The 24,407-nt window shown below is 39.4% G+C and overlaps 1 protein-coding gene across 9 annotated transcripts in view; it reads left to right on the forward strand.

Moving 5' to 3' along the window:
* The window catches only part of MBD5 (methyl-CpG binding domain protein 5), a 146,845-nt gene that overhangs the window by 678 nt on the left and 121,760 nt on the right, over window positions 1-24,407 (forward strand). Inside the window, exon 1 of one of the 9 annotated variants that reach the window (XM_068408300.1) lies at window positions 17-178. The exons of the other annotated variants lie outside the window; for them this stretch is intronic. The gene's annotated coding sequence lies outside the window, so the exon portion shown is untranslated. Of the gene's footprint in view, window positions 1-16; window positions 179-24,407 lie in introns of those variants that run through there. 9 annotated transcript variants of the gene reach the window in all.

Genomic DNA, 24,407 nt, shown 5'->3' on the forward strand with positions numbered 1-24,407 from the left:
TGCTGGGGAGCCCTCGGAATTTGCTCCCCGGGTTGGGGCTCTCGGCGGCGGCGGCTTCAGGCCGTTATTTGACTTATTGAAGTCGTGAAGGCCCCGGTCGTACAAAGACCCGCTGGCGAGCTTAACTTCCAGGGCTCGTCCAAGAACTGGACTCGAGACGAACGCCAATGTTTGCGAGGTCGGTGTTGCGCGTTTGATAGCGGTACGTGGTTATCGTTGGTGGCTGGCTATATTTGGTCAATGCCTTGCTCAAATATATGTCTGTCGTGATCTGTTTTTCCATGGCCTTCAGCTGGGAAGGCCAAATGTCTCCATCCACGCTTGCAGTGTTGCTGGTTTGTTAGGTCAGGCACAGCTGGTAGGCTGGTCTGACCATTTTTTCTACTGATTAAAAGGAAAATTACATGTCAAAATGTCTGAAATAGTTTAAAATATAAGGGGGCAAACTAAATGTCTAACTCAAGGAAATATTGGAAGAAGCCTTCTAGAGATTCGCAAGAATCCAGAAGGAAGAGTTTGGGCATTAATGACAAGTTGAAATAAGAGTCTTCTACGTGAGTAGGATATTTATATTAAAATTGCTGTTGTCTGCTTATTTCTGGAACTTAATGACGTCCTCTATAATTTTAAAAAGATGATCTGAGTGCTCAGTTCATTAAGGATTGTGGAGCGTGCTGAACCATGAAGTAGGCCATGAGTATGTATTTCAATGGGGCACCATGGTTAAATGGTGGTCAGCAGAGAGCGTGTGTCATCTCTGCCTCACGCTGGAAGGATACCCACAAGAAAGAGCTCTCCTGAAATGCTTTGGTGTCTCCCCTTTCTAATTTGTACATACGTGTCTTGCGTGAAGCACCTATTTTGTGATCGGACCAGAAAGAGTTTAAGAAAGCTGTAATTTGATGGGGTGGAAAGAATGAGAGAAAAATATAATTGGGCTGATTCTTAACAATATTGTGAAGAATTATTGAAGGTAGCAGCCATAACTGTAGTTCTTTCTAGTAGTTTGCCTTTAGTTTTCTGTTAGGTTGTGAAAACAAGGTTACTTTGGTTTTAAACACATGAAAAACACGCGATAGTCATCATATAAGCATATAAAACCCCATACTTTAAACGTGTGACTCTCCTTTTAGTTAGTTTACTACCAGCAAAAGTTGGACAGCAAAAGACTGACCAGGAATAAAGGACACGGTTTTCTTTTTTTCCATGACAATGCTTCCTTTCTCAACCTGAGATACCATTGATCTGCTTTCATCTGTACGTGGAAACCTATAGCGGCTTCAGGATTACGCTCCCACTGTATGTGAAGCTGCAGATCTGCCTGCAACTTTCATGGCCTACAGCTCATGAGATGTATTATTTATTACGGGGGTTTAACACTTTAATTTCTTTGTGTTTTAATGTTAAAAATAGGTATGATTTGATTTAATATGATTGCTCTGTAAAATACCCTAACAGAATTCTAAAGCTGGGCAGAATAATTGAGGTTCTTCTCTTTCTTTAAATCCTAGAGATAAAATTACTAATAAAACCTCATTTCCATAGGCTGACTTGGAGGGATTGGGTAGGGAAGGTCCATCCTAAGGAGCCACTGGTGGGGCTGGGATTCTGCGTTGTGTCGGAGGCAGCTCCTGCAGCACCTAGCGCAGAGGGGTCTGGGGCTGACTGGGGGCTTCTGGCTGCTGTCACAACAACCTTCTAAGAACTGAAAGAATTGAATCTCTTGACCCATGTTAAGGAAGACTGTGCGTTACCAACAGCTATAACTAAAGGACAATGCAGTTGTGTTTTGTTTGGGTTTTTTAAGCTCTTTTTGCTGCTATTATGAGTAGATATTTACAATTGCTAATTCTTTTTAGCAAAACTTTGTGCGTGTTTTCAATTACTTATCTTTTGAGCCAAAATTAAGAATTATTTTCCTGTATTCCAGGTTAGTGGCTTCCCAGAGTCCAGGTCAGAGATTGTTTTGAATTAGCAAGGAACCTACCATGGCAAAATGTAGGCTGTGCTAGACATAAAGATGCTGTTCAGGCTGGACTTATATTTGTTTTTTACAGTCTTTCCTTGGAGTTTGCTGTCTTACCTTTCTTTGGAGATCGATGTGTTAGTTTCTATTTAGACTAGGTGAGCAGATGTTTGAAGAGAGTCTTTATGATGCAATACTTTCAATAATTTAACTTTTCTTCGCTTGCAGTCCTTTTGTATGGCTTTGGCTGTGGAGGGATCAGTCTTTCTCCTTGTTAAGAAGCACTGAGGATCTTGGCATAAATAACAGTCCACTCAAAGATGGAATGCCTTGGTGTTCAGCTGGGTTATTTAATTCGGTTTGTCAGGAGATTTTTTTTTTTCCCTACTGTTATTCGTGGCAATTCCTTGCGTGTGGAAGATCAGTAATTTGAATACGGTCTGTAACTACAGAATTAGTTCTTGAATCAGTAGTGAGTGTTTATCATAGATGTTCCTTCTGGAAAGCAGAAGACCAGGTGGGTGGCCCTTGTGCCTGTCTGGAGCCCCACTAATGTCAGCGTGTCTTTCTGTGGGCTTGAGAGACCACAGGCACAAAGCAGCTTGCGAGAGAAGAATCTCATCTGTTAATGGCTCTGGACACAAATTTTGAAAGTGGCCGAGCTTCCTTTTCAAAAATACTGTTAAAACTTCTGAAAAGTGAGGAGTTCTGTTTCTTCTTTTGGGCTTGGTCGGTTGTTTGTGGGCTTGGTTTTGGTTGGTTGTGTTTTAAAGACCCTGTATTGGTTTCTGCTTTACCCCAGTGGAAGCAAGTATCAAAGTTACCATTGATTCAACAATAAAAAATACAGGATACATTTTTGAATGCTCTTATCTCATTAAGGACCTGCTTATTCTTTTTAAGAGTTATTTGAATGTTTGAAACCACTGGCTTTTCTTTGTGATTATTTTTGGAACTATTAGGTAGAATAATACTGCTCAATCAGTTTCAAACAGGCCTGCACAGGAACCCAGGCCTGTAGTAGGAATAACATTTTGGAAGAGCATTGGAGACAGATAAAAAGTAAAGCATCCTGAAAGCTGTGTAACTAGAGTTAAACCAAGTGGGATGCTAAGAAAAAGCAGCAGTTAAGAAATTAAGAAGTGCTGACTCCTTTCCTCGCTTCAAATTCCAAGTTCTTTATTACAGTGGTACCTGTTTTTTGGACAAATCGTCTAGAAAGGAGTTCAGACTTTGCACTGTTTTTTTAAATGGAGGTAAAATTTGTCAAAACCACTTAAGACTACAAAGTTATAAAGTGTACGAGTACACATGCGTATATGTTTAGCAACATACACAAATGCATGTGTGTGTATACGAACAGGATATATAAAAGAAATGTAAAAAATAAATACTTTCAAACAATACTGTGTGGCTCCCAAGATCTGTATTTCGAGCCTTCTACCTCGAAGTTGTTGTTTCGGGCTGGCACATGGCAGCAGGAATCAGTCATTACCGTGAGGTGGCTATTCATAGACCTTTGTGAAACAAGTCGATCATCTCAGTTTGTCTGCAGCTTGACAGGTGTTGCCATCACAAAAATCGCCGTTACCTCCTGTCCTTCCCATGGGAATGGCTGAGGAACAAATCACAGAGAGTGGGTTCATTGGGTTGGAGCTGAGGACCATCGTGGAGGGCGATACGGAGAGCTGGAGATGCACAAGATACAGTTGTCACTTTGTTGTTTGGGGTTTTTTCCCTGAAATCCTCTGTTTCAGGAGGTTTAAATTTACTTTAAAAATGAAATGGTAAAATGTCTGAAAATTCTTTTTGAGGTTTCTGATAACTTTCTTTATCAAGGCAAGAATAAAGCATTTCATTTATTACTCTGGTTAAATTCTTCAATGTGCTGGGGTTTTTTTATTTCTTCTGCAGGAAATATTTTAAAATAAGCAAGCAGTATTTTAAAAATTTTTATCTTGTCCCAATATCTGGTAACTAAGACCTACAGAAGCACTATGTTAATGACATTATTCCTATATGAGGTAAAATTGAAGCCCAGGATTGAAAATATATATATTCTCATAGTTTTTAATTAGTCTACATTTTTCAGTGACATTAAATCCAAAATTATCTTGGTGACTTACTGAAGGAGGAGTAATCTGAAATGTAAATAGCATCTTAAACATTGGGGCCCTTGGTTTGCAGCATCAGTAGCGTGGCCTCGCTAAGAAAAATTCCCAAGTGAGGGAACCAGAACAGTTGTCAATTGTTTGCAGAACAAATCCTGTTGGATCAAATGGTGATATTCTCAACGTTTAGATAAAGAGAGACTGGCAGTAATGTTGCCTTGTACCCCGCAGCCAAAGGAAACAAATGCAGCCTAAGTTAGGAGAAAAGTCGGCCAAATAGAAGGTAGGCCGACATATCATAAATATAGATAGTCGAATTTTTCCATTCATGCTGCCTAATGTTTTGAAAACATGTAAATTAAATTTAAATTTGCTAATTTTAGATTTTATTTTTAAGCTCTTGTAGGTCATTGCCAACACATTATTTAGGATTATCTGTTGTGACAAACTAAACTCCTTATAAAAATGTGTAAAACGTTTGATTTTCTCTTCATCGTTTGAGCTTTTACCTGTATATTTCATGTATATTTTTTATACATGTATGTATGCACATGCACACATATATATGCACATGCACATGTGTGTATATATATGCATATATATGATTAACCCCCCTAGAATGAGTACAAATTTCATGTGTTTTGCTAGGACTCAAGCTGTAGCATTGACAGTAACAAACAGCTGGCACTGGCTTTATGCTTTGACTGTGTTTGCACCTAACCTACTTTAAATAAATTTAAAATATATATAATTTAATTTTTTTACTTTTAAGACTCTTTATGCAATGAAGATTTATGCATCTTTAATTTTTTTTTTATAAGCATGCTGCCAACTTAAGGAGGTAAATTTTATTTATTTTATGTGTATGTAGAAGACAAGCACAAAAAGAAGTTTGTAGATGGGAGGAAGCATTTTTTAGTATCTATTATTTTTGTAAGAAAATACTGCAGAAGTGGACAAATGACATCATTGATTAAAGAAACAAAGTAGTCGGAAATCTGTAGCAAGCTGATTTTTTTTTTTTTAGAACAAAACTTCCTTTTGTCTTTTACAGGCTTGGGGGCAGAAGGGGGGATACGCTGTCCTCCTCGTAATCTTTATGGGGAGGAAGCTCGGTTAAAGCAAATTGTGAGAAGGATCAGATTTAAGAGGTAGACATGTTGGTATGAACTGGTGATGCACCATGGTTTTGTTATGTTCTTCTTGAGCATGGCTGCTTGAAATGTGAAATGATATTAGAAGATCTGCTGGTATTTCAAAGTTCAATATCTTTTCTTGATGCATTTTGAAGCCTTAAGAGAAAAAGCCTTTGGAAAAATATCATTCTGGTTTGCAACCATTTGTTTTAAAGTTTTCTGGCTTTTTATTTTCTCTTGAAGGATCAGACCGTGTTTCTCAAGGATAGCCCCCTTTGAAAACTTAGTGTCATTTTCCTCAGAAGACTCATTCATACTATCTCAGGAAAGGTTAGGCTTTTTTAAGATACTCTTTCAAAATATTTTTCCTCCTTTAACATTCTGTCACGCAGGAGTTCTTGCCGAAGGGATTCTTGGCCGTTTTAGAAACTGTAATCTAGTTAAAAGGTTTGTTTATGCTTCCCATCTCTGTTCTGCTGATGGTATTAGAGCGCGGGCCAGCGCCAGGCAGCTAACTGTTTATAGCAGTCAAACTTCAATTAAAGCTGCAGCCTTCAGTTTCCTAAATATCAATATGTTCATGGCAGCTGCAAATAATTGCAGGAGGGATGAAAGTAGAGTGGTGGCCTATGATTTCTCTCTTTCTCAATAAATTCTTTTTCACTTATTCTTTTCATGTTTAGAATCCTGCATACACTTTCAGAATCAGAAATGCTTTGCACTTTGAAAGAAGCTATGAAAGACGGAGATCTGTATTTGGGACTGCATCTTTTCGAGGCAAAAGTCATTGATTTCGGTGGAAGTTTTGTCCTAAATAAGGGCTGTAGAGTGTGTTCCTCTGTATCGGAGCAGGTATCAAAATTCTTCTGCCACAGCTGTTGCATAGGCTGTTGTCCAAACTCAAAGTACCACCGACTTTTCTCTGCTAAGATAATATAAACGTTGAGGGCTGTCAAGTCCCACCTTCTCAGGGTGGCAAGAATGTGCTATTTTTAGTGGACAATAACTCAAGAATTTGTGCGTTAAAAAAAATGCGAACTAAAAACATAGATTTCATTTAATACGCTAAACTCCAGGCTGATGTTTAGGTTTAAGGATTATGTATTTAAAAATACGTGAATTGTTGGAGCCTTTTAAAACACACGTGGCTTCCCTTGAAGTCTGCCTCGGTGTTATTAAGCAATAAAGCCCGGACGTGTCTGTAGGCCATCTGAACCGAGGCAGCAAACCGTATCTGGCCTGTAGGCTATTGGTTCCTCACCTCTGTTTTAAAATTAGTAAAATCATTTGCAGCGTGATTCATTTCTAAAAATTACTTGTCCATCTGTGCAGGGCGTCCTAGCTATAAAGTTGCAGCGCTCGCTGTGGTAGTGTTGATGTTTTTTTTTCTGAAAGTTGCATTACTCTTGTAACATCTTTCTCGTATCACGCTTTGGCCAAGTTATTATTCTTTGATAAATAGGTTTGTGTTAGGCGTGTAGTTTGGGGTGTTATAATACTGCTGTGTAAGGTGATGTTAATTTTTTGAAATATCAATAAAATATTTGTACTCTTGATATTTTGTTATTAAAAATCTATATATGAAATCTTTACACAAAGGAAAAAAATAAAGGGTCTATTCTGTTTTCACTGATGTTAGTGCTAAAATATTTATTAACTTCCCTGGGTGCTGGATCAAACCCTAAATCTGAATTTTTCATGAGTTCTAACTTCACAAAGATATTGGGGAATGAGCAGTTCTGACCATGTAACGATCCCAAAAGCTTGATACTTCATAATCAGCTGGTGTGTGGGTTCCTAGTGGATCACCTTACGTCTTTAGCTTTCTTCCTGGGCTCGTGGGTTTTGCTGGTCTTTTTCCTATGCTCCTTTTCTTAAAAACTCCACAGTTATGAATCAGTCTTAACGATTTTTTTTGTAACTCAACTCATTATCTGATGTAAGAGTTCTGCTAAGAATCTGCAGGCACGTGGTGAGGTAGAACTTAATGAGCATATACCTGGAACTAAAAAATAAACAGCAAATGAAAAGATAATAATTTTTAAGTCTTTTTTTTTTATGTAAAAGGAACTTCTAAATACTTTATGCTTGTAAAGGTATTCCTATGTGTAGGATCTACTTTGTTTTTCTTAAATAATAACTGTCAGAGCAATAACTTGTTTTGTCGGAGAAAGATTATATAAACTTTGTAGAACCTGTTGTTTACAGTTTTTCTTTTTAGTTGAAAATAGTTAATCAGCTTTCTCCAAATATTGATCTTTGCTGAACAAAAAAAAGTTTTGCTTCATTCAGCTTTTTTTGAAGTTGTGGGTTTGATACAACAGCCTGAGACACACTTATCCCTTTAACTGTTAGAAGTATATTAATCTGATTTTTAATATTATTGCATTTAACAAAACAGTAAAAAAAGTGTTAATATTCAGCTTTTGCTAATTATTGCAAATAATTATAATACTTTGCGTGCACTGGAATTTGTAGTATCTATATGTCTGGAATGCTTCTGAGCTTCTATTATAGAAAAATACTTTTTAGTTTCTCTTTTGGTAGATAATAGTCAAAATTCATATGTAATATATGAAAATGTTCATTATAATGGTGGTGAATGTAAACTTACTCATTGCTGATGACTGGTGAACCTTAAATTGAAGATATCTTAAAGCATCTCTAGTAATGTCCTGATGTAGGGTCTGAAAGAAGTCAGGTAGCATGTATACTAGAGGTCTCCACAGAGAGGTGGTATTTTAGGATTAGATTATATGAATCTGTATGTTCATGAAAAATTTGCAAATAATTGCTGTCTTTTTAATCTCTGTATTAATCCTGTCCAGTGTAATCTGTAATTGTTCTGTCCTCAATCTGCATAGACTCTCCTGTTGTTTACTTTTGCTTTACTCACATACTTTATTTTGCCCTAGTAGAAATACGTGAGAACTTACCAACTGTTAATTGGTCTAAGAAGTAATATTTGATGCTCAACTTGGTGGCGTTTTTCTGTGTGTCAGTGGTGCCGTGAGTTTGGAATGCCACAAATGAACTTGAAACTTCAGAGAATGCATCACTAGGTAGAAATATTTTTATTTTGGTGCAAACAAAGGATGGTGAAGCCTGCTTCACCGGAGAGGCGAGTTCCCAGGAGCTGCAAGGTGCTGCCCGTGGATGAGTCTTCCTGCTATTCACTGAGGTGTGTGACATTAGGTACGCTTATTTTAAGGGAAGGTGTTGTTTTGCTCTGTGTAAGAGAAAGGAGGATTATAACTGAAAGCTTGTGGAGAGGCCTTGCGGTGTGGGAGTGGGAAGGAAATGAGTAGTGAGACGTTAGGAAGTAGCAGACTTTGGGGAGAGGGGTTGGTGGTCAGGAGTGAAGCAGAGTAGCAGGGTGTGAATGGCAATGGGGAGGGAAGGGGGATGCGGCGGGGAGGGTAGCGGATGGAGGCAAAGTGAGTGAGTGGAGAAGAGTTGAAGGCTGGGGGGGTGGTGGGGGGTAATCGGGGCTGCAATGAAAATGAGGAGCTGTTTGGGGAACAGAGGCCATGTGGCTGGGCATAAAAGTATTTGCCATGGCAGGGAGGAGATCCGGTAACAGACAGTGATGGGGAGGGGAGATGGTGACTGTTCAAGGAAAAAAACCCTGGTAGCCTTACCAAAGACACAAGTATGAAGCCCCATGACTTATATCTTCACATGCAGTATCGACTAGAAAGTGCTGCTTAGTCACAGTCTTTACATACAATAGAGTCTCAGGATGATTTGAAAAGGGAAATAAATAGGCATCCGACTACTGTCAGGCATATAAATAATTTCATGATGTTGTCACTCTTGCTGCCTAGACTTGGAAGAGCTTGAAGTTGTTGCAGTCTGGATCATCAGGCGTATTTGGACACCAAGCCCCACTGTTTTCAAACGATAACTGGTATCAGTAGAACAGAAGTGCTTAAATATCTTTGAGGACTCTGGCCTGATGTTTAGGTTTCCACGAGTTAAGTCTCTAGGCAACTAAATACATGACTTGTGTTCAGCTTTTTCTTCTTTGTCCTACTTCAGCTCTGCCTTGTGGCTGCAAACTCCACGTCTTGGTTGGAGGAAAGCATCGGAGGACTCTGCAGCTCCCGTAGCATAAACAACTCGCTCTGACAAAGACCTACATGTTTTAAGTTTTCATTAGGAAAAGCATCCCCTCATTATATTCTGAAAAGGGTCACTGAAATGCTCAGCGTGCCTTCTCTGGCTCACCATTATTTTGTTTACTTTGACGATATTCTTTCTTACTCGTCTCCTGAGTAAACAATTCTAATCCACTGCTGTACAGGCAAGTAATTTTTGTTATTTATTTCTGAACCTCCCTGCTTTTTCATGCATCCTTTTCAGATCAGATGACCAGAAGTAAACACAGTATTCCTAGTGAGGGGAAACCACTGATTTATATGGATTATTCTAATCCAACATCATGCAAGCAAAATCAAAAAATAGTTTGACTACCTAATGATTCAGAAATGCAGAAGTGTTGCCAAAAATTTTAGCATTTGTTAGCTTTACACTTGAGCAAATGCATTCTGGTAGAGAGAATTTAACTTCTTTTTTTTTTTAACTCTTATCTTCAGAGTTTTAAGGCTGTGAATTTATTCCACAAAAACAGAAGCGTATGTTTTATAATTAATAAAAATATTAATTTTTTTTTTTAATTGCTTGCATCTTCCTTTTCAGATTAGTATTTCTCCAACCTGGTTGATTCTGTGATTCTGTGTTATACAGGGACAAACGTTATTCCGTTGAATAGAGCCAGAAAATTTTTTTATTGAACAGGAGCTTTAACATGATTTAGCATTTTCTAGTTGGGGATAATGGTCTGAAGTACGGCTTGTGCCATAGGAAATAAATTCAGTATACCTTAGTGAGGAAAGGGCTGTCTCTTGAATAACATCAGTTTCTGTGTCATTTGAGTGCTTAAGTATTTCAACAGAAACATGCACAAAATTTTGTGAGGAACCTGTGCAGAAGTAGGAACCAGATGTGTTCATTTTGTAAGCATTGACAGCCTGCATTTTAAGAATTATTCTCTGCTCCCTTTGAATTCAATGACTGCCTAAATTGTTTTATGTGCCTCTTCTGGACAGTGTTTTTCTGTGTATTTGTCAATCATAACTGGAGCTTTGGTATTGCTGTGGTACAGAATAATAGTAATAATGAGGAGATTTTTTTTTCATTGACTTCTGTGAAAATTATTTTGGACCTCATACAGGGGGATGATTTTACACAGTTCTATAAAGAATAAAAACCGAAAAGTGATAATTTAGGATGAACAGTAGAAGAGACTTCTTATAATGAGAGAAACTTGATTTCTAAATTTAATTTCTATTGGATAGCTTAATTCAAATTGCTGATGCTATTCTGTGTTAGCTTCTTAGCTTGGCTACAAGGGAATATCTTTGCACTTAGAAGAAATTAACTTAATTTTTTTTATTCCTTTTTTTTTTTTTCCTGTTCAAGACTTTAAAAAAACAAACCACAAAAGAACCCAACAAACTCCAAACCTCCCCAAAAATACTTAAATATGTTTTTCTCTAAACTACAATAGCTGTACAACATTGTTTTAAATAAATGTTCTAATACAGTTCTGCCAAAAACAAGAAAAAGGGATTTGTTCAGTCAGCTGAAATAAAATTATCTGCAAATTAGCAATGAGTTACTTATGTGTTTTCCCCATGATTCAGCATTTGATGAATAATATGTTAATAAATAATTGCTTTAAGTTAGAAAACCAGATTTGAGAGGGTTTGTTTGTTTATTTAGGTTTTATATAGTAATACACAGGTCAATTGACTGTTTGACTTCAGACAGATTGGAGGGGGAATCTTAACAAAGTGAAAATGCCTGTTCTGCATGAAATATAAATACATGCTTAGCAACTGGATTAGATAGTCTTTATTGTTAGATGTTTTTCTCACTATTATAAAATACAAAACTTTAAAATTTTTAGACAAAAGTGAGGAAAATAATAAATTTCTGCAACATTAGAGTATGAAGTATGAAATGGGGAATACATGGAGATGTTAAATTTTTGAGTGCTGGCCTCAAAAATGAGGGGAATAACCAGGGAGCTTTACATTGCTTCTACATGACTTTTACCATTACTTTTACTTTTTAGTTTATTTTGAACTACAATGCCATTTCTCCATAGAAAACTAATAACTGTCGTACGTTCTGTCATCTATTAATTTTTTAAACTTTTTAAAATTTTTTTAGTATTACATACTATGATTTGGTGCTACCATTACAATATTAAGTGTTAATAACATGGTTTTGGTATGAAAACTTTAACGTCTGGACAGAATACTCTGTGTTTCTGTAGAGAAGAGAATTGCTCTCCTAAATTTGAATTGTGTATATGGCTTTTTTTGAGGCTCCTTCATTTGATGGTATCATCTCATAGGCATTACTGCCTTTTGAGATGGATGGGACTGGTACCCCTGAGAGGTGAGCTTATGTCTGGCAGTGGAGTGCAGCATATTTTTCTCTGTGCCATGGAAAAAGAAGTTTATGACTTAGGCAAAACACTTTCCCCATTTCTATAGGGAGTTGTGTGTTTGGTGTCCAAAAAGTTTCTCATAAATACAGCTCTAGAATACCTAAGGCTATTCAATTCATCTTTCCAAGGGTAAAGGATTTTTTTTTCTTTTCTTTCTTTGTTGATTACATTTTTTGAGAAAGAGCTGTCAGAACTAACTTTATAGTTTTTTCCTTTGTTGAGTTGACACTCTATAAAATTTTATTTTAGCAGATTTGATACAAAGAGGAAGAAAACGATAGACTACAAGTAGGGCACAGAAGAAAGTTGTAGGTTATTAAATCTTTTCAAGGAGAAAAGGAAGTAGTTCAGTGTGCTCACAGACCTTCCTGTGTCAGCATTTGAGAAGCCTGGAAGAGATTATCTTCAGCCAACAGTAGGTAAGGAAGGACAGACTGAACGGAACACTGAGCTACCAGCATGAAGGAAATTTGAGATATTACCCTGTTTCAAAACTGGTTTTGCTTTAGATGTCTTCTTGCTCTGCAGTTCTTGAGCTACAATGTGAGAGAGTTTGAGCACAGAGATTAAAAAGTGACTGCTAATGTCTTGAAATAGACATTTTTGGATTTTTTTTTTGTTGGAATTTATCATTAAGGAGAAATGATAGCCACACAACAGATAAATTGGAGCAATTTAACACTACGCACATCTGGTTTTGGGGGGTGTTTTTCCTCTCCGTACTGCTGTCCACATCCATGTACATTTGACCGAGAACTGGCCCTTCTCTTGAGGGCCTGGGCAGTATTAATGGAATTAGTTTAGGGTCATTTGGCCAAAGGGTTCATGGCCTAATCTGTCAGCTCAGTTCTCTCTGGCAGGTGAGCTGGGTATTTAGGCATGTGTATCGCTCCACCTGTGGCACTGGTGTTCTGCTCTGCACCCCACTGGGATTTCTCAGCTGGATTTTACTTTGTCTCCAGCAGTGAATTTGTCAAAAGGACTTTTTTTTTTTTTTTTTTTTTTAAATATTAGCTGTTGTCCCAGCCCTGTGAGTTGGTAATGCTTCTGGAACGTATGCTGGGGAAAGTGGGGTGTGTACGTATTGAGGACTGGAGCAGGTGGAGCCAGGTAGGCTCTGCTGAAGCTATCAAGTCTGTAAGATCAGTCACGTCCTTGCCAGTTGAGACTTGTGTTGGACTTGCACGTATCGTGAGCATTATCCTTTACGTGGATGCCATTCTCACAGAGAATTGCTTGTTATTTTAGGTGCATGGGATTGGCCTGACTCGGTGCTTCACTGATACTGACCCTCTCTGATAACAAGGGTCGGTATTAATGCATAATTATGTTACAGAATATGCCTATGCAAAGACTTACACAAGCGAGAACACGTGTGGAGCCTGCCCGCAGAGCCCAGAACCTTAGCAGTGCTGTCTGGAGCCCAGATGTGTATAGCTGGATCTTGCAGTTGCACTTTATTGTTGCTAGCTTTCTGAAGCTGTAAGTTCTGTAGCCAGCCTGTTAATTACTACACTGTGAAAGATGTTTGTCCTCCGTAAGCCCTCTTGCATGAGTGTTGGCCATCACCATTTTTAAGCTAAGGTACAGCTGCTTCAATTCTAAGTTCTTCACTTCTGCCTTTTCCCAAGCGTGATTCCATCGCTGTGGGATGGACTGCACCTGCTTGGGGCTGAACTGTTGTTTTGACAGGTTACAACCAGAGATTTTGTGAGAATTACAGACAGCTTTCCACCAGCCCCTGCTCACTTCTAGGAGGCAGTGGCTCCTCTCAGAGGGGAGTTGTTATGGCAGGCTGGAGAACTCTGTAGTTCCTGTAGCTGACTTCTGATGCAAGCCAATTGAAATGAGGTGAAATCATAGAGAGGTGAATACTTGAGAACTCTTATGAAGTCAGTCATACATGGAACTTATTCTGAGAGTATGCCACTTGTCCTTTGTCTATGAGAAATACTACAACAGCCTGAAAGCAGGTGGATATTATCCAGACTGCAGTAGTTTGGGAATCAGACCAAATGTTTTGGGAACTTGTCATTTCTGCAGTCGTGGAGGCGCTCATTAAATATGTCACATTCAATACGCAGTTTACGGGGCAGTTAACTGACAAATGACAAATGGAACAAATGTCTGTGGAGTGGTTTAGGAGAGGATGGTCTTCCCTGGGTTAGTCGTGTTCATATCTGTTCATGACATTTCACTTGTGAAGGTTACTGTCTGGTAACAGAGGTCTTGGTTAGCCGTGTTAACTCTTCTTCAGTAACAAATATAACAAGGTTGTGTGAGGCCGCACCTTGAATCCTGTGTCCAGTTCTGGGCCCCACACTTCAAGGAAGATGTTGAGATGTTGGAGCGAGTCCAGAGGAGGGCGACCAAGCTGGTGAAGGGTCTGGAGGGTCTGACCTACGAGGAACGGCTGAGGGAGCTGGGGTTGTTTAGCCTGGAGAAGAGGAGGCTCTGAGGTGACCTTAGTGCAGTCTACAACTACCTGAAGGGAGGTTGTAGTGAAGTGGAAGTCAGCCTCTTCTCCCAGGCAACCAGCGTTAGGACAAGAGGACACAGCCTCAAGCTTGGCCAGGAGAGGTTCAGGTTGGACATTAGGAAGCATTTCTTCTCAGAAAGGGCCATTAGACTCTGGAAGGGGCTGCCCAGGGAGATGGTGGAGTCACCATCTCTGGGGGTGTTTAAGAAAAGGCTGGCCATGGCACTTAGTGCCATGGTCTAGTTGCCATGGTGGTGTCAGGGCAAGAGTTGGACTTGATGATCCCAGAGGTCTCTTCCAACCTGGTTGATTCTGTGATTCTGTGGGCAAAGTGTGTGACTTCACACAGCTGGGAAGAGCTACCATTGGTTTATGTAGGCAGTGGTAGGCCTGTGCTTTATGAACATCGTGATTTTTAAGAGGAATATTCCAGTGTTTTAGGAAATTTTGCCCACTTTACACTTAGGCGACTACCGCGGAGTTCCTGGTATGGCCGTGCTTTAATTACAAACCGAGCAGTTAGGGGATGATGTGCATTTCATACTTCAAGATAAAAACCTGCCATTTGACTGCTGTTAAGCCAGTGTGATCTGTGTTGCTGTGTCATGCTGTGCTCTGCACCGCAGAAAGTGTGTGTGTAACTGTTTTAATCTGACATGGGCAGAAGATGCTGCTGTACACAGGCACTTTTCAAACGGGTGCAACTGTCCAAGTGTGGTGTAGGTCCGGGTGAGCAAGGAACACTGCTTCAGGTTCGTGTCTTTGCCTTGCACGGCGACCTAGAAGGAGAAAACCCACTGTGGTGGTGAGGAGAATGCGCTGTTCCCTTGCATAACCTTTGGGGTTTTTTTTAATGTGCTGGTACTACAAACCTCTAGACCCTTCAGTAATGATATGAGATGGGTGCAGTTTCCTGATTCTTCTTAAACTTAAAATTACTTTGTATTTTCAAAAAAAAAAAAAGAAAACCCAATTAAAAATAACAAAGTATTAAACTAACCAAAAGTACACAAAAAAGTACTCCGGTTTCTTGTCCACTGATAAGTTCGTCGTTAGAACAGTGTAGTAAAACAGAAATGGATATAAAATTGTGCCCTTGGAGAAATTCTACAAGGAGTCCAGAATAGTGACTTTTTCTACACCGAGACTTCCACTAGAATTATATATTCTACTGCTTTTGTAGCACAGATAAAAGGGCCCAGATCAATGATATAATCTACCAATTTAGACTTTAGTTTCTATTTTTAAGTAAGTGGTATCTTAAATTTTTGCTGTAGGGGTTTGGGAGCATCTTGTGAAGGAACATTTGTTCTCTGACCGTTTTGGATTATAAGGCCAGAATAAATATGGAAGGGAGAGCATACTGAATTTATAAAATACCAATCTGAGCAGAACAAAAGGATTCTTTTTGTCTCCTAACTGAAAAAGACTCCGATTCTTCCCCACCCCCAACAGAAGGAATAAATGAACGAAGAATTTTAAGACAGAAGCAGAAAAGGTAAAAAGCCACAACCAGTGAGGGAAGACGAAAAGGAGGGTCATAAATGATTTGTTGTGTGCTACGCAGGTTGTTAATACTGTTAATGATTGAACTGTTTATTGGGGATTACAAAGGGTTAGTAAACTACTCTGCTGAGGAATTTCACTGACTTTGACAGTAATGAGCAAATGTAAGGTTAGCAGGATGCCCAGCTAGGACCCGGAGGTTTGCCAGCAGAAGTCATCCTCCCTGCTGAAGCTCCCCACGCCTGGCGAGGCTGCCCAGGGTGAGGAGCCCAAACACAGATGGCTGCAGGGTCCTTCTTCGCTTAATTCAGTGAGTGGACGTATTCAGACTAACTGAGACGCTCCTCTGGTGCTAATAACTATATAGCACTATTAAGTTACCAGTGTGATAGAGTTACAAGGAGCGTGGAAGTTTACAGAAATATGCAGTAATACTTGCTAGACCTGTAAATCTAGTGTGGGGGTTGGGTATTTTGGGGGTTTGTTTTCTAGGGTTTTTTAATAAATGCAAACTTCCTATAATCAACTGATAGTTACATATTTGTTATTTGCCCTTGCTTTGAGTCCATCTTAGTTGCTACAGAGAAGATCAGGAAAATAGTGTTACTAATACCTTTGCAGTTAAGGACATCCAGCTTGATACTTATGAGATCCCTCGTAAGGGGATCATGTTATGGTTTAAAAACTGGAAGTCGCTTCCCCTATTTTACCCCATGGTAGTAAAGATTACAGCTACCACTGACTCAGCTGCAGCTCTGGCTGCTTCTCTTCTTTAGGCTCACTGACTCAGGTTCTTGGGTTGTGTCCCCACGGGTGGTGACCTTAAAGAATACTCAGAGGAGTACTGCGACTTGTTCTGTGTTTTGTTTTGCTGTTCCAGTCTGAAATCATACTGTTCCTGTTCATAAACATATCTTGCAGAATCTGATCATGACATCTATATTTAGAAATCAAGGAGGAACCTTTCAAACTCCCTGTAGTAGAGACGGGAAGAGGAGGAATATCCAGACTTGTCGTTTCTCCACAGAAGAGGCTCTTCAGTTTCTAAACGCTTTTTTGACGTTGTACAGCAGTATGACCAGCCTGTACCTGTGTTTGTGTTTTAAATAAGCAAATGTATATTTCTGATTTTTCTCCCAAAGTCATAGACTCATTTTTACTCTTAGTAGCTTTTGGACACGTTGTTCTCAATGCTTGGCTGTAGAATAAGCAATTGGAGTTCAGCTGATTCATATAGATCATGCAAAATGGTGAAAAGGTTTATTTAAGCGGTGGTAGTTTTCAGCATTAGAAGACTGGAGGAATAAAGAGCAGATAGAAAAGCTGGAACATCTTGGCTGTTGTAGGAATTGTAGGAATACTTTAATGTATCAAATTACACACATTCCCCGTTTGTGCAAAAGTCGTTAATCCAAACCACGTGTTTGTACATGCTTTTATTTCACCTCTTGATGATACGAAGTCTGGGGCAAAACATGTCCGTGAGTAAAACTATTGGCATATTCTAAATGGGAATTTAACCACAAGCCACGTATCGAGTTAGCACAATTTACATTAATTAGCAAAATTCATCAGCTGCCAATCAAACCGCTCTGAGCTCCGCTTTTGGCTGTAAGTCTATGCTTACTGGGGCTAACCTGAGTATCGTAACTCAAGTGAGGTAACTGTTAGCTACTCACTGTTGCAGTAATTGGAGCTGCCTCTTGCTGGGAAGGTGAGCGATTGCTTGCGAGGAAGCTCCCAACGCTTGGAAGTTATTCCTACAGCAAACTCTGGCAGTATTTGGTGTGCGTGCTCTCTGCTCTCGGCATGTTACCTTCTGGGGCTGCTTTACTCCTCCATAACCTAACACACAGTATAGGAAATACAGAAGTATAATGATACAGTGATGAATCCATCAGTTAAGGGTAAATGTCACTTGGTTTTGTTTTTTTCTCACAAGTTGTTCAAAAACTGATGTAAAATGTTGCATTAAACCTTAGTGTACAAAAGCAGAGATCAGCATACCGCTTTGCTGGGCAAGTTTAGGTTCATCTGTAAACAGGATTTTGGGGAAATAAAGCTCACCCTCTCCCTTCCCCCCCAAAAAAAATCTTCTAAAAACTTCGAATCTTGCAGCTGTTTCTGGAGACTGGGAAGAAGGGGAAGTGGATGTGGCTGAATTGTCTCTATTTAGCATTTCAAGGTATCATTTAGGAACATTTCATGGTACAATTGTTTTCTGCAAAAGTCGTAGTATCCATACTCATAAATAATTTGTGCTTTTTGTGAACTGTCCTCCTTTAGAACCTGCTTTGTCAGCAGTAAGTTCGGAATGAAACCTCACTTGATCAACGTGGGTTTAGTAGTTGGTTGACGAGCAGCTAGGTTAGGAGCTGTGTCCTCTGTGAAGCAGCCTTTCTCCATCTATTGGCTCTTAGGGAAAGTGGTCTCCATGTTGTCATCCATGCGTCCCAAAGCAGGCACTGCAGGTACCTCCTTGGTACTTCTCCCCATAGCTGCCCTCTATTCCTGGGCATCCTTTCCTGTTCCAGAAGACAGCCAAAACTTTTGGCATGTCTCACCACTCAGCAGGGTGCAAGGAAGATGCCCCAGGCTGCTCTGGACCTGGGAGAATATGCTGTGTTAGCATGTGTCCAGGATAACAGACCTTGCCAGGGCCACCCAAACACCTCCTGGGCTTCAGTGATCAAGTTGGAGAGTGCCTGTATTGTCCCAGTCATGGAGGAGATGAGGGATAGTATCATGTTTTCTTATTTTAGGTGTGGATTTACAGACAGTAGATTACTCTTCTCTGCCCTTTTTCTGTACAGTGCAGGAAGCTTTTCTGGAATTTAAGTAGATTGTCTCAATTTGGAATTTTTCCTTTTAAAAACAAACCCTTTTACTGCAAAAGAAATACTAGGGGAAAGTTTTCTTAAATCAGGACGCATGTACAAAATGATGGCTGGGTACCCACCCACGGTTTAAAAAATTACTACTGGTGGTAGTACTGTTCAGATACAGCAAAATAGTGGTGTAGAGATTCTAAGTGTTAGAAAATTGCGGTTGCCTGTTCTGGGAAAATGCAGAGGAGAACGAACATCTGACTTCAGATTAGAACTTGAACTGCAAACTACTGAGGAAGCAGGATGGAAGTTCTCCAGCATACGCTAGTATTTATTGCCCAGGATATGTATTTGTGTTATTCTCTTTAAAAGACTCTGCAAGACTGTGTCTGAAGTTCACCTACCTACTAGAAGCTTTTGATGTTCCTGACAGAGGTTGAAGTAGGTTCTTCTGACTTGTGGTAACTGTAAATTCATAGGTAAAGGAGGCTTAGCTTTGTGTGTCAGTCAGGCTTGCCTAAGGTGTTTGAAAAGACCTCTTCATGTGCACCTCGGTGAACGCTAACGTTGCAGGAAACATGCCAACAGGCTGTGCTCTGGCTTAATGAGGAGCACGGATACGTGATGGGTGCGGCGTGGTATCCTCTGTGTTGCCTTCTCTTCTTGCCGTTGTGTGTACAGGTGTCCCAGGGCTGCCATGCAGCCACCTGAGCCCCCTCCAAAAACCCAGCAAAGCCTGGATGCAAACACAGTGCCATGTTGTTGTGGTTGGTAAATAACTTCACCTCTGAACACCTCGAGTCATAAATTAATGTAATTGTGTGACAAGATACGTTTAGATCTTGGCAAGACTTTTCAGTTACCAGTAGTGTGTTCAGTACTCTATAACACACAAATACGAATTTGTCATAAAGAGCCAACAGTTTGGAAAGGAAAGAGTCATTGCAAGAGTATCTGGAAGATGAGTTTGTAAACCCAGAGAAGTTTTGTGCCAGAACTTTTCTGAAACTGAAGGTGTGGCAGTTGCTTTTTATTACCTGGTGTGTCTGATTCTTAACCATAACCATGCTTCGAATTAAAAAACTAAAAAGTAGTCACTTGGTATCGTGCTGTGGTCCCTTATTGAGCTGGAAACATACACTGAGCAGGTTTCTCTTGTCTCTATAAGGAATAAAGTTGGAAGGATTTTACCCTTTGGTAGTTTGTTTATTAAACAGTTCAGGCGTGTTAATGAACTAATCCTCATTGATCCACCTTCTGGGTTTTATTAAATACCTTATGAAAGTTCCTCTGGATCCCTTACTTACCTAGAGCTGTCTTTCTAGAATGCTTGAATGAATACTGCTGTCGTTACTGGAATGGAGTGTCCTTACTCTTGTGTACTGCTACTGCAAGTACTTCTTCAGTCCATGTGGGCAAGAATAGGTGCTGTTTTCATTATGAAGCATTTACTTGAAAACAGGATTGTTCCTCTAGTCTGCATATCGCCGGCTTGTTAACGTGGCAGTTCCCTGTCAATCTGTCGCACAACTGTAGTCTCAGATTTGGCCCATGTGAGGTTTCTTCTGGCTGTCGCTGTAACCTGTGAGAGATGCCCCAGACAGACACAATTCTTAAGGCTTTGGTGTAACAGCACATCAGCCCGTTTTGGGTCTTTTTCATGGTAGTATTAAGACAACAGAACAAGTAAACTGGGAGAGCTTTGTCCCAAACAACCGATCATGTCTTCAGGAACAGTGATGTTTGCATTGGACTAACTTTAATTTTCCATATATAAACTAACCAAACTTTAAAGGAAGAAGAGGGCTTCTTCCTTCCCTGTTATCTTTCCTTCTCTTAGTTGCTCAGCTTTCCTGGCCAAGAAACGTTAACGTTGTACCAGTACTTTCAGGAAAGGGCTTGAGCATCTTGGCATTCTTTAATGTTTGTCAGTACACAGTTCATCAGTAGGAGATAGCAGTTACGTGGTTCATGGATGGGATCATTGCTGGGGATGGGAGAGGAGAAAAAGAAAATAAAAAAGCTGCCAGTTACTTTCTGCTTTTGTCAGTGCTCTTGCTAGTTTGTGGAGAGCAGAGCAGTGTCTGGAAAGGAAATAGGAAGAGAAAAGCTCTGACACGAGCCTTTAGGAGACAGATGTCCTATTTTCAGCTGAGTGCCCAAGTGACTTTGTAAGAAGCGTGCTGGCTTGGGAGTGCGTGGCTGGCCTTGTTGTGTGTCTGCCAGAAGTCCACATCTACGGTGCTTCTGCAGGGTCTTTAATGATCATCTGGTTATTGGGAGAAGAGACTGCAACGGGTATTCAGGTGTGGGCCTCCGAGGTGTGCCTACAGCATATTTAGGCACACTCGAACGAGCTTGGGTACAAAAAGCAGTAAAGCTGCAGCAGAACAGGCTTCAACACGCTCTAGCCACTCACGGGCGCTTTTGCCGCTGCCTTTTTCATTGCTGTTTGTACCCAAGCTGGTGAGATTAAAACTAGGTCATGTCTGTCTGCAGTTACACCCTTGTGTTAGCAGTGCAGGCACACCTGAAGCTTGAGTTCCTCTACCCAGCGAGTCCTCCCGCTTCTCCTTCCCCACCCCACCCCAAAGAAGGGAGTTAGATCAGAGGAAAATGCTTCTTGCTGCTTTGTCTCATAACACCAGGAATTTATCGCTGCGATTCTTCCAGAGTTTAGCAAGTAGAAGAAACAACTCTTCCCTGCTTTTAGGAAACTGGACAATTGAATGCGTATGTTCATAAAATATTTAATTACAAAATGTCAGTTATGCTTTATCTTAACGTAGGTAAATTTCTCTGAAAGCCGGAGCTGTCCTGGTCTGTATGGTCAGGATCATTATATCCCTGCATGGACTTCTCTGAAGATCCAAGCCTAAGAATGCATTTCTCGTCCCCACGTGTATAAATCCCCAGTAATTCTGGGCTATGGTAATTATGTCCTAAAAAGAAAAAACATTTCTAGGCAAAAATCACGAAGTTTTACTGAAGTCCTTTCATATTCACAGGGGCAAATACCCAGACGTCCTTCTTTTTGCCTACTTCCTTTCCCCTCCTCCAGTCTGCACGTTTTTTTTTCTTAAAGAAAATAAACTTTCGCTTCCAGGTTCAAATGCATTTCTATTGCTGTAAATCTCAAAATAAGCAAGTAGGAAGGGAAGACCTTCAGGTAAAAATCATAAATTAAACCCTAACTCTGTGCTGTTTGGGGTATTCATTCCTTATTTGTATCTTCAGTTTAAAATTTGTAAATAGATTTTTTTTCTGCTAAAGCTGCAGGAAATGTCTGAGCAGAGGTTGTTTGTACCTGTATAGTGTTTTGTGTGTGTAATTCAATATAGCTATAAGATATGTTTTAAAACAGAGAGGAATTTTGGAAATGTATAGGTCTTTCAGGAATGCATAGTTCACATTGTCATGATTTTTCAGCGTACCACGATCCAAACTTTGTTTTAGATAATGCAAGCCAGATGGGTTATTGTTAGTTTTGTACACTAATACCGGTATTTAGGGGTTTTTTTAATGATTTGTACTAATACTGCTGAGGCAGTATGCATTATATAATAATGATTAAGGATTTTTTTTTTAACTTCAGTTGTTTTGTTTGTTTTTCAATGTTAATTATGGATCAGGTGTTAGGAAGAGTTGATTATTTTGTATTTCACTAGGAAAAAGGTTGCTTAAAAAAGGGTTTCTGGTATGCTTTGGAAGAAAGAAGACGAGTAGTTTATATAAATGCAATAAATAAATAAATAAAAATTTATGCAAGTACAATACTGCAGGAAACATGAGACAGCATAAACCAGCCTTCTTTGCAGAAATATTTGATCAAGTATTCTTCTTCCCTGAGAAGTCAAATTGAGATTAATAATCGTGACAGTTGTCAGCTTCTAAATATGACCAATTATATAAGCTCAATTACAATTTATTTTCTTTGTAGAGCGTAATTTCAGATAAATATCAACAAAAGGGAATTCTGACCTGAAGAGACAAAGGCAATTAAATTCTACATTAATTTGTTTACCAGTGTCACGCGGAATAAATCGACGATAAGTTTTCATAAATTATCTAGATGTGCCAGAAGAGGAATGATTTTGTAGGATATTGTAAAGGGGAAATCTGAATTCTTTTCTGTAGTCACATGTTTAGTTAAACATTATATAAATGTTACTTTATGTAACAAAAATCATACAAAACAGTGCTAATGTTAAAATTCATATTGGCCAAATTATATATTAGCTTGAAAAGATCAATTTTGAACTCTTTTGGTTTTAAAGATAACCTTTAACGTGTGAGCCAGTGCAATGCAGAGTTTCCAGGAATACAAACAGAATCATTGCTTCTGCTTCAGACCTCACTGAATGGAAAAGCAACAGCAGAAAAAAAAATTGTAACAGTTCTGGGTTTTTTTTTCCTTCTTCAGGGTACTGCAGGCAACATGAAAATTAAGACACACATCTCAGTTTCATACTAGCAGCTTCTCTTCCTCAGCGACTAATGCCTATACTTTTCTAGATTTCATTATTTTTCCTAGTGCTTTTGAGATAGATGATAGAATTGGAGAATATCCTGAGTTGGAAAGAACCCACGAGATCAAGTCCAACTTCTGACTCCACACAGGGCAACCCAAAAATTAAACCATGTATCTAAGAGCATTACCCAAACACGTATGGGACACCAACAGACGTGGGGCCATGACAACTTCCCTGGGGAGCTTGTCCCAGTGCTTGACTGGAATAGATAAGGTATTAGTTGCCAGTGTTGACCATAATGCCTTACTTGTAAGTATTTCTTAACTCTTTAGATCTTTTGTGTTCTTTACTGTATCTTTGGCTGAAATGGGAAGCAACTTCCATGTTTTTCATCTTTTATAATGGGTTTCTCTTTGTTACCTGAAAAAATATAGATAAAGGTTTGTGCCTATGTTAGGTGTGAGCGCCAAATGTGCTCACTTTGTTTTGGTTTGTTTTTTTTTTCTTTTTAAGCACAAATACAAGATAGCAACAGTGAGTAAAATCTGTGTTATGGATTTTCTTCCAGTTCCATCCCGATATACTTACGTTGTTATCCTTCGCCTCAAGCTTCGCCAGGGGAGGTTCAGGTTGGACATTAGGAAGAATTTCTTCTCAGCAAGGGTCATTAGGCATTGGAAGGGGCTGCCTAGGGAGGTGGTGGAGTCACCATCTCTGGAGGGGTTTAAGAAAAGCCTGGACATGGCACTTAGTGCCCTGGTCTAGTTGACATGATGGTGTCAAGGCAACGGTTGGACTCGATGATCCCAGAGGTCTCTTCCAACCTGATTGATTCTGTGATTCTGTGAATTATTTTATTTTGTGATACCTTCAGAGCACCTAATTTGGTTTTTATCTTTTATAGGTTATTTTCTTTTTTTACTATTTCAAAGCTGGATCTATTGGTGCATCCCTATAGTGACTTAAGAGTCAAAGAAAAAAATGTCATTTGACAAGTGGCAGCTGAGAGAGATTAAATAACTTGCTCAAGTCAGTGTAAGAGTTGGGATTAGAGGTCTGTTCCTGCTGTAGTCTCTGAACACTAGATTAGGTTGTTATTTCTGTCCTGAATTATAGTCTAATAAAAGAGATTTTAGAAGGTACAATGGTAAGCGTGTCCTCTTGCAGTTGTTACTATCTGATTTAATCTTTGAAGAGCAGGATTTATCACCTGTGTCTAGCCCCTCACCCTTCAGTGTTCAGCAATTAAACTCTTTTTTTTTTGGTGTACGTATGTAACAATTCTTTGTAAAGATACCAGTTTAGAACGATAATTAAGGAATTGTCATATAACTATTTTTGCTTTGGGATTAGTTGAATGACTGAAGGAATGAACGCTGTCTGCAT

Source organism: Nyctibius grandis, chromosome 9 (assembly GCF_013368605.1).
Source record: "Nyctibius grandis isolate bNycGra1 chromosome 9, bNycGra1.pri, whole genome shotgun sequence".
Classification (NCBI taxonomy): domain Eukaryota; kingdom Metazoa; phylum Chordata; class Aves; order Nyctibiiformes; family Nyctibiidae; genus Nyctibius; species Nyctibius grandis.